General features: G+C 33.4%; 1 pseudogene; it reads left to right on the forward strand.

Moving 5' to 3' along the window:
* The first annotated feature begins 1366 nt into the window (after nucleotides 1-1366).
* Nucleotides 1367-2427, forward strand: LOC145047580 (uncharacterized; annotated as a pseudogene).
* The last annotated feature ends 9367 nt before the right edge of the window (nucleotides 2428-11794 follow it).

Here is an 11794-nt window from a genome sequence, read left to right on the forward strand (position 1 = left end):
ATGATCCTAATTTACCTACTAGAGAAACTCTTTTAAAACGTCGACGTGTACGGGAAGAGTTGTTACATAACCTTTCAAATGGTGGTCAATGTCATCAGCTTATCCGTATGAGTGAGCAAGCTTTTAAGAAGCTATTTGTTATCTTACGACGTGATGGTGGTCTTCGACCTACTCAACGAATGTCTGTTGAAGAGCATGTTGCAAGATTTTTGCACATTGTAGGTAATGGTTTGAGAAATACATTTGTCTCTTGGATGTATCGGCGCTTGAAATCCACAACGAGTAGGTGCTTCCATAAAATTTTGCGCTCGGTTATAGCATTAGAAAGCCTATATATTCAACAACCACAAGGTGATGTTGTCCCCAAAGAAATTCAAGAGAAAAATAGATTCTTTCCTTACTTCAAGAACTATGTAGGAGCAATTGATGGTACACATGTTCGTGTCAAAGTACTTAATAGAGATGCACCTAGATATCGTGGCCGCAAGGGTTACCCAACGATAAATGTGTTAGCTGCTTGTTCATTTGATTTAAAGTTTACGTATGTTTTAACCGGTTGGAAGGGTACTGCATCAGACTCAAGGATACTAAAGAATGCACTTAATAGAGATGATAAACTAGTAATTCCAAATGGTAATTTCTAGTACCAACTTTTTATTTTTTAGTTTAACTTATTATTAAAAAAACTAATTACAATTTAATTATAGGTCACTATTATTTAGTAGATGCGGATTTGCCTCACTCAACTATATTAATGGCGGCATATAGAGGTGTTAGGTATCATTTAAAAGAATATTCCACTCGGGCACCACAAAATGCTAGAGAGTTGTTCAATCTTCGTCACGCTTCATTACGTAATGCTATAGAAAGGGCATTTGGTGTTCTAAAAAGAAGGTTCCCTATCATTAGAAGTACACAAGAACCTTTTTATTCTTGTGAAACACAATCAAATATTTTTTTGGCGTGTTGTATTTTGTATAACTTTTTGATAGTTGAAGATCGTGACAAAGATCTTGAAGATGAGGTATTAAGGAGGTGTTAAGTGTACCAACAAAGGAAGTGAGACATGATTCAAGTGGTGCGCGTGAGGGTAACAGCAGGGAAGAGAAACTTAGGAACTCAATTGCAAATCAAATGTGGACTAATTACTTATTGAATCCAAACAATGAAATAAATATGTCAACATAGTTTAAGAGTATTTCGTTATATTACTACATTTACAATTTGAATTTTTATTGAACATTGTTTTGTGAAATTATTTGTGTTATTTAAATTTTTTATGTTATTTTTTATAACTTGTACACTTTATAAGTATGTTCTTTTTATAATAATGTATGTTTCTTTTTATGTTATGTAGAACCCGATAATGAACAAGCAAAAACATACTGTAAATACCGGTAAGAAGTCACTCTTGAACTGGACAGAACTTATGGATACTGCATTTGTTGATGCAATGGTACAATAACAAGAAAAAGGAAATAGGCCTTATGGAAATTTTACTTCACACGCGTATGCGAATATGGTTGAGGAGCTCAATAAGAAACTTACAATGAATTTAACTAAAAGTCATCTAAAAAATTGTTTGAAAACTTTGAAATCTACTTTTTAACAATGGCATGACATGTTCAATGGGATTTCCTTGAGTGAGTTCGGTTGGAATGCTGATACCCAACTAATTGAACAGATGAGGAGGTTTAGGATAACTTAATTAAGGTTAGTTTTCATTTAAGGTTGTATTTAGTTTATTTTTATATTATGTTATTATTATTAATTTTAATGTATGTTGGGGTTTTTAAACAGTCAAAGCCTGATGTGGTTGCACTGAAGACAAAAAAGGTGGCCCGCTTTGAACAAATGTTGGTATTATTTGCAAGAGATAGAGCTTCAGGAGAAAATGCTGAAACTGCAAAGGAGAGAAATGCTAGGTTTAACAACACTACGGACATCAAAATAGAAAGTATTTCAGAGGTTGATTCTTTATTAGCAAATAATGATGTTAGACTGGAGAACCAACGTGTGGATGATGATGAAGATGACATTCAAGTGGTGTCTCCTACACCTGAACAAAATTCAAGTGCGAAAAAATGTAAAACTAAAAAAAGAAAACTCGTAGATGAAGTAGAAAAGGAAGTTGAACCTCAGCCTCAACCTGAACCTGAAACATTTGAAACAAAGATTATGAATGCTATTGGTGATGTGGCTAATGCTATGAGGGAAGGTAACAAAATATTTGAAAGAGCTTACCATCATGAGTTAACAGGTGATGAAATTTATCAAGAATTGCAGCCGATGGGTTTGGAAGCCCATGAAATACCAGATGCTCTCATGTATTTGGCTCGTAACCAAGCAGATGCAAGGACGTTGTTTACTTGTCCAATGAACATAAGGAAGGATATACTAAAAACAATGATGGGCGCAGGTAAATGATGAATTGGGAGAATAGGTGTTTATTTCTTGGTTCTTTGTTCAACTTTTTTTTGGTTTCACGAATTGAATTATGGTTTTTCGAATCGTAGTTGGATTAAATTGCATTGTTTTGGATGATTTTTATAGTTTGGTTTCTTTTCAATTAGAAAAATGCTATTAAAAGATATCCACAACTTTTTTTTATTTTAATATTATTTATGTTTTGCTACTCATTGATAATTTAATTTAATATTATATGAAGGTGGTATTTGACAAAATATATATGTATGTGTGTAAACGAATGTTTAGACAACAAATATGACGTTAACATGCAAATCAATATTTTTTTTTTTCAATTTCAACTATGTATGTAATAATGTTGCTAAAATAAATAAGGATAAAATTGTAATGTTGTTATTTAGCTTTCTTTTCTTTACTTTTCCTTCGAACTCAGGAACACATTTTTGAAAAAAACTTCCTTTCCTTTCCTTCGCACTCGGGAACACGAAAAAGTTAATCACTTCCTTCCCCTCCCTTTCTTTTCTCTCCATATTTTACTTCCATTTCTTTTCTTTCGTTTAATGAAACTTAATTAGACTCGGGAACAAGGTGTAAAGAAAACCCACGGTGAAGTCTCCTGCCTCAGCGTGAGGGGGAGATATATTGTAGGGTTTTAAACTAAATTCCTAATTCAAAGGGATATTAAATGTTTTCAATATCTACTAAAAATAAAATGGTTCAAGTTTACTATTATACCCCTTAAATAATTTATTAATTATTTAATATTTCTTAAAAAATGTTTGACTCACATTTATGCATATAATAACATGATAAATACATTAAACACCTGAACCTATCTCTCTATATATATGCATGTTAACTTAATATATTTTTATTTAGGTTTGATTTGCAGAACTCTTACAACGAAGAACGTAGAAGAAAAAGAAGTAACAAAGTAAATGTGTTGTAATGACCTGGAATCAAATCGACCGTTCTAAAATTTTTTATTTGCTTTGCATCTTCTTTTGCTTAAAGATTTTGACTTATCTTTTCTTATTATTCTTTTTGGTTTTATTTGATCATTCTCTTTACCTTGTGTATTAGATCTGTTTTTTATAGATGTCATACATCAAGTAAATACATCAACACAAAGCAACCATGAAGTATTTATTGTTGTTTGTTATAGAAAAACGATTTGTTGATGCCATGCATCTATTAGTAACTTTTGCTTTATTACTATACCGAACAAAGCTCCTCAGTTGATCTTTAACTTCTGGTTCTTTATGATATAAGTGTATTTGTTGTAATTTTTTTTTTTTTTTTTTTTTTTGTACGTTATGGGTTTATATGATCCGTTTGTTATAATTAATTTTTTCCATTTCTTTCAATTTTTGTTGTAATATAATGTTATTGTATTCAGAGGGTTTTTAGTTTTTGAATATCGAGGAGCTTTTTATTTGATTGTTTTATAATATGAATAAAATGAAAGTTGTTTCTGAGTTTTGCGTATGTTTTTCTAAAAATAATATGGAAGGAGCTTTACTATGGTTAATTATGGAGTTAGAAATGTAAATTGCAATAGTAAATAAGAAAAAAGAATTATAAATGAAAAAGAAAGTCTTAACTGGTTCATACTCAACAAAAGTTATAAACTTGGAAGGAATTGATAGAGAACATGGTAGTGCTAACTTAATTTAATAAAAACGGATAATGTAATAAACTTACAATTTCAAAACAAAAGTATGTTATAAAGTGGAATTACAAGCTCAAAACTAAAGCAAATAGTCTATATCATCATATTTTCAAATATTCAAAGGGAACTGATTCGTACACAATATTTTTTTCTCCGTACACAACAATTTTTGTTTTAAAATGTTGTATTGTACAACTCTATAATACATAAATTGTTGTGTATGACAAAAAACAGTTGTGTACGAATCACTTCTCATATTCAAAACAAACAACGTTATCTATACCATTTAATGATCTCCGTTTCCTTTGTATGTGTTAATCTTATATTGTAACATAGTTTTTACTTATCTAGACAATGCCGATATTTATAAAAATATTAAGTTCATTAATAATAATTAGACATTTGCCATCGAAGACATAGGGCAGTTATTACACATTCTATATTTTGTTTTTATTATATTAAATATAAGAATACAAAAACTGTATTTATTGTTATATCTATTATGTAATTTATATTTATTGTTAACTTCTATATTATATTATTTATTGGTAAAATATAAATAATATTACAAATGTATATGATAACTATTTTTTCTATTTAACTATTATTTTCTTTATTTATAACACATAAAAATAAGATAGTTCACCAAAACATTCCAAGAAGTTCAATACTTATATATAGAACACAGACGGTGAACACCACCCTTGATCCTTTCTTTTACCGGTGGTGTATTGTTGGAATGCTGATGATGGAAACTCAGCGGTGGTAAAAATCAAATTTATGTGGGTTTTACTGGTGGTAAACAAAAACCCCACATCCTACCTGTTTTTAAAAGTTGCAAAATTTGCAAAATATATACCTGACCATCGGTGAAAACGGTACGATACCGTTTAGTCTAGTAACAATAATATTGATACAAAATTTTAAAATTAGTGTCGAAAAATGAGAAAATAAAAAAATTGAAATGATACATATGAGTTGATTACCTACAACTTATACCTACGGAAGAGAATGGATAATAGGAGCTATGGTTTTTAATAATTAAGAAAAGTAAGTAGTTGTCCATTTTTTGCATCCAAAAGTAAATAAAAAAAAGCTCTCACTAATAATGGTTATATACATTTTAAAATTCAAAATTCAGAAATAAAATTCCAATTTCCAAAACACGTGTTTAAAATTCGATATTTAAAAAAATGGTATTTTTATCTAAACTATCTAAAAATAACAAACATAAAAAAGTAAAATTTAATATAATTAAAATAAAACAAATGACATGTGGCCAATAGTAAATGTTTTGAAGAAATATGTATCTCACCTAAATTTTGAGGTTTCAAGTTTGATTTTGTATTATTCAACATTAGCAGAAAGAAAACTAATTGCCAAAACTCTAAACATTAAGCGTTATCCGAAGCTATGTTTCGATTTTGTCGCTGCGTTTCTATGATTGTTACTCACGCCATATACACAAACAATATCCTACAAAAACGATGTGATCAAGCCTAAATTCAAAACCGAAAACTGAAACGCAAGACGCAAAACCCTAAAAAGAAACTATTAGCTAAAATATAATTACAGATATGTATACCTATTATAACCGAACGAAACTATTCGCATGTTACAACAAGTTATCTCCCGCCCGTCAATCCACGTGAATGGAAACATCCATATTGTAAATATCATAAAACTCATAAGACTTGCAAGTATTTTACTAAGATTTGTTAATTGATATTTACGTTTCCTATTGGTTTTAGTAAAATTAAAAATGAAAACATTAATACCTTAAAATTTAGAAGAAACTATTCATCGAAAAAAATTATTCACCGTCATTTGAAATAAAACTAAGCAACAAAAATAAATTAATTGTCGAAGTAAAAATTACACTCCACCCCCGACCGATGTCCGTTGCAACGTGCGGGTATTTTACTAATATATATATATATATATATATATATATATATATATATATATATATATATATATATATATATATATATATATATATATATATATATATATATATATATATATATGTGTGTGTGTGTGAGAATTTGTATTAAGATTGACCAAATATAATTATGAACATACACAACATGAGTCTCATTGCCAATATCATATCTTTCCATTCACAATCTTTTCAACCTTGTGAATATGTATCAAAAACCTCTAGAATTTTTTTTTTTTTTTTTTTTGATGAATTCACCCATTATTATTAGATTTATGGAAATAACTCTTCAAATAGTAAAGTAATTTTTGTTTATAACAAGCAAGAAACCGGTACATATTTCATTGAAAACACAAGCTAACATGTTTAAATTGATTCTTGTATATTCTTTAGCAATACAATCTCATATTTCACACATAGGTAAAGGTTTTATCTATTTAAAAAAATGTGTTTTGTATTATATATTGTTGATTGTTGATGTATTTTTACAAAGACAATATTTTTTTTTCAATACATGAAGCCGATACAAATTGCTTTCGGTTGCATTCCGTTGCAGAGTCAATAAACTAAACATTGACTTTAATAGGTGTTGAGAAAAGTAATGTTTGAATCAAACTTAAACATTAATCTTTGTTATGCACAGGGTAGAAATGGTATTATATGTATTTTTGTATGGGTGTGTTTTGTAAAGTGCAGGAGGAAACGGGTTTATACGCGGGTTGTAGATCGGGTTATGGATATATTCATGAAGTTATGACCCGGGTATATATTCTAGCTGAACCGATTAGTTGATTCATTCTTTCAAGATGTTTTATGAGTTCACCTACTTTTCTCTCGTTCACTGTAACAGATTAGGGTTTGTTCATAAGGTTACTTTGTTCTTAGATCACATAGATTCTCCAGTTCATATGAGTGTGAGTGGTTTATGTTGTAAGGTTTCTTTTGTAATCTGTTGATGTATAAACCATCTGTTTCATGATTAAATGAAATGATGAAGTTAGGAATTGTTGAGTTGATTAGATTTTTAGATGGTATCAGAGCCTAAGGCTTCATTCTACTTCGTATAACGCTCAACGAGTTTTGTTCATCACCTGATTGTCAGGTATTTTCTTCTCTTTTTACGTTTCTTGTTTGTTGAATCTACTTGTTTTTTCGATCTAAGTATTCCTCTGAACGCTATCGTTCTTTTGAGGAGACATAAATTGTTAATGTTAGATCTGTTTTTTGGATTGTTCCTATAAAGTTAAATCGAAGATATTACTTGTTTTGTTTTCTTTAGTTCCTGGTATTGCGAATCGTGTTTGTATGATTGCAGGTTTCTCTTGTGGGTCATCATCGGTGTCACACCCCCAAACCAAGGATGGCGGAAACGTCCGGGGGTGGAGGACTTCATGTATAGTATCATAACCACAATTTCAATAGTAATTTAAGCAAACACAACCAACATATATATAATTGAAAAAGTTACATCACTTGTATGAATTACATGTTTCAAAATCAATTACAATATGTTGACAAAATATGAAAAGTTTGACGCCTTAACGTCCCATCCTCAAAAGCACTTGATAACCTGATTAGTGTTTTCCTGTGAATACAAGTTGTTTGAAAAGTGTCAACACAAAGGTTGGTGAGTTCATAAGCTTTTATTAATAAACTTAGTAGAAGTCTTTCACATGTAAATGTCGCGTTTGTTTCAGAAAAATCCGATATTTTCCTTGAAATCCGAAAAATGTAGCCTTATAACCAAAGACTAGAATGTATGAGAAATCATCGTTTCTTAGTAGAAATGTTGTGAGTTTAAAATGATATGGAAAGTAAATTTCTTTTATCAACCTAAAACCTACTTCGGTTTTATGAAACCCCGTAAACTTTATGAATTGTTATCTCCCTAAGTGAGTCGCTATAATCATACTGTGACTATGTGAACCTGCCACAACGTTTCTCAGGCGTCGCGAAAATGAAATGACATTTGTCACCCGTAGACCTGCAGGTCCCACTGTAGCTAGCAGCGAGGTGTGGGGTGTCAAACCCAATATAGATCTATATACAAGTTTCACGTTCTCCCTCAAGGAGATTCTGATTATAACTACCAGGAATTATATCCCGCACTCGGACGTACGGGGAGAGAGAGAGTCTCACAACATAGGTTAACAAGTTTACGTGAAATGTGTGTGAATATAAATCTTTCTTGTATGAATGTACCCTTTTTGTATGAGTGCGTTGAGTGATGTATCATAAACTATACCTATTATAGTTTATCTAAAATGTATGTAATATGTATGAATTCTTTTATGGAAATGTATTAGTGTTATGAATTTATCAAACTATACTTTTTATAGTTAAATAATACGTGTTCTAAATGAATGAATAATATTTAATATAAATGACTTAGTTTCAGTTCATAATGATAAACTAACAAGGAAACACATTCAAATATTAGAACTTCTGATTATACACTTTGCTCAACATAATACAAAGTGTTATGATATTTACATGCTGTTGGCTAACTTTAGCCATTCTGCCCTGTTTTTGGAAAAATCATAGAAAAATCATACGAAGTCGAAAACTAGATCCGTAAATTCTGAGAGTTCACAAAATGTGTCTAGTTTACTCATAATTTTTATCACGATTTTTAATGACCTCCAACTTGGATGAAAAAGTCCAAAATCACAGACTGGTCCGGATTGTTGTTTGAAATGATAGGCAGTTTTGTAAAAATCACCATAAATTGTAGAAAAATCGTATGGAGATGTGCAAGTAGCCATTTTAAAGCTAAAAACTTGAACTATTTGCACCTTGTACAGTTTTGAAAACAAAAATGTTTAAGATGCCCAAAACAGTCCGTGAACGGAGTTGAACTTTTCTGATGAAGGCTGTTAGAAAAATTTAGTTATGTTCTTAGTGTTTTAACTTGTATTTCCCCCTGAAAACTTGAGAAAACATGAAAATGTAGGGGTATGAACTCACCTTAAGTGATTTCAGTAGATTATTGTTGAAGAATGGAAGTTTTTAATTCAAGAACACTTGGAGATGCCTTGAAGGTTTTCGAGAATCTAACATTATAGTTAGGGAGTTTGTGTAAGCAATCAAAGACTTGAGTAGAATGAAGTGAAATAATAATAGGGAGGATGAATTTTTACTTACTAAGTGTGGAAGAACACTTGAAATCAGCCTTGGATCTCGAAAATTTGTGTAGAAGAGTTTGAGAGAAAAGTGGTGTTTGTTACTTAGTGGAATGAGAGAAATGAGAGAAAATGAGGAGTGTGGTTGTTTGTTCCAGCTCAAAAACGTGGGAGTGAGTGAAATTTGAGTGTAAGGGAACATTGAAGTGACATAGGTAAGGTGGGGAGGTATGGCTGGTCATAGAGTGGGTGTGGGGTGGTTGCTTGTGTCATAAGTTAAGGCAAAGTCAACACTCCACCTTAAATAAATCCCCCATTAGATCTTTATTATTTAGATAATGATTTTCATAAAAGTATGTTTAAATTATGAATATTTAGAGTTTATTATGTTAAAATATAATTTCTGGAGAAAATCCCGCTTTAAAATCACGAAAAACGGGCTTAAAATGTTAAAAATATCAAAAATGGGCTAAAAGTGACATTTTCCCGAAGTCTGGCCGAGGTTCGGCCTTCTGGTGCTGAACCGAGAGGGAGGGAGGCAGAAACCGAGAGGGGAGAAGAGAGAGGGAAGGAACCGAGAGGGGGAAGGAGAGAACAGAGGGGGCGCGAAGAGACAGAGAGGAGAGAAGGCAGAGACCGAGAGGAGCAGAGCGCGAGCAGAGCAGAGACCGAGCGACACCGAGCAGAGACCGAGAGGAGCAGAGCAGAGACCGAGAGGAGGCAGAGACCGAGGCTCGGTCTCGCATGCCTCATCCACCAGAGGCTCGGTTCTGGTCCCTAAGAGGCCTCTCATTCCGGTTTCGGTTCCTAAAGCCTATTTTTCTCGTTTTCGCCCCGTTTTAAGCTGTTTTTGACCCGGTTAAGGTCCGGAATGATCCGAATGATTCTAAAAAGTTACGGGAACTATTTGAGGGAGATTTGGGAGAGATTTCTCATACTTGGAGAGATTTGGGAGAGATTTGACATTCTTGGAGAGATTTCTCATACAAAGCGATATTTGAGAGAGGTTTCACATACTTGGAGAGATTTGGGAGAGATTTGACATTCTTTGAGAGATTTCTCATACAGAGAGATACTTGAGAGAGATTTCACATACTTGGAGAGATTTGGGAGAGATTTGACATTCTTGGAGAGATTTCTCATACAGAGAGATACTTGAGAGATATTTCACATACTTGGAGAGATTTGGGAGAGATCTGACATTCTTGGAGAGATTTCTCATACAGAGAGATATTTGAGAGAGATTTCAAGTGTGGCATTTGTGAGTGTTTGGCTCCGTAATGCGAGTCTCTTGAGCCCCGTAAAGTCATGATTAAGGATCCCACACACTCCTAATGAGTATGCAACATGGTTTTCATCAGTTTAGTTCATTGATTAGTACTAGGGCTTAGGAAATTTTTAACACAAGACTTTTCTCAAGTGATGTTTTCCCATTAATATAGCAAGTTATACAGTATGAACATAACACAAACCCTAATACACAAGGTTTAATAGAGTTGACCGGCTTGACTTGATGACTTGACTTGACTCAAGATTGACGATTGTCACATCATCCCCCCGTTAGAGGGAAGTTCGTCCCGAAATTTAAATTCGGCTGGGACTTCAAGGGTTTGGGAAAAGATGTGGATACTTTTGCTTCATTTGATCTTCACGTTCCCAGGTAAACTTAGGCCCTCGTTTCGCGTTCCAACGAACCTTCACTATGGGAATGCGACTTTGTTTTGTTCTCTTGATCTCTCGATCCATGATCTCGACGGGTTCCTCCACAAAGTGGAGATTTTCATTAACTTCGATTTCTTCGAGTGGTATTACGAGTGTCTCGTCAGACAGACACTTCTTTAAGTTGGACACGTGGAAGGTAGGGTGTACATTACTAAGTTCTTGTGGTAGTCGGAGTTTGTACGCCACAGGACCAATCCTAGCAAGGATTTCGAACGGACCGATGTACCTTGGGTTTAGTTTCCCCCGTTTACCGAAACGTATCATCCCCTTCCAGGGGGAAACTATTAGTAGTACCCGGTCTCCGACCTGGAATTCTAAAGGTTTGCGTCGCTTATCCGCGTAACTCTTTTGTCGATCACGAGACGCTTTTAGTCTTTCCCGAATTTGAATGATATTTTCTGTGGTTTCCCTTATGATTTCAGGCCCAGTAAGGGTGCTATCAGGGACTTTCCCTCTGGCTAGCTGAGTATCTCCAACTTCGGCCCAACACAGTGGTGATCTACACTTGCGACCGTAGAGAGCTTCGAATGGAGCGACTCCAATGCTAGTGTGATAACTGTTATTATAAGAGAATTCGATAAGCGGTAGATGGGTATCCCATGCCTTACCAAAATCTATCACACAGGCTCTCAGCGTGTCTTCCAACGTCTGGATGGTTCTCTCGCTTTGTCCGTCCGTTTGTGGATGGTAGGCCGTACTCATGTCTAGCCTAGTTCCCAGAGACTTCTGTAGGGACTGCCAGAAACGCGAGGTGAATCTACTATCTCGATCAGAGATAATGGATGTTGGTACACCATGTAGTCGCACGATCTCTTTAATGTACGTCCTGGTTAACTTCTCCATCTTGTCTGTTTCCTTTATTGGCAGGAAGTGCGCGGACTTGGTCAATCTGTCCACAACCACCCATAT

The sequence above is a fragment of the Lactuca saligna genome, chromosome 5 (genome assembly GCF_052625555.1).
Source record: "Lactuca saligna cultivar CGN05327 chromosome 5, ASM5262555v1, whole genome shotgun sequence".
NCBI lineage: Eukaryota > Viridiplantae > Streptophyta > Magnoliopsida > Asterales > Asteraceae > Lactuca > Lactuca saligna.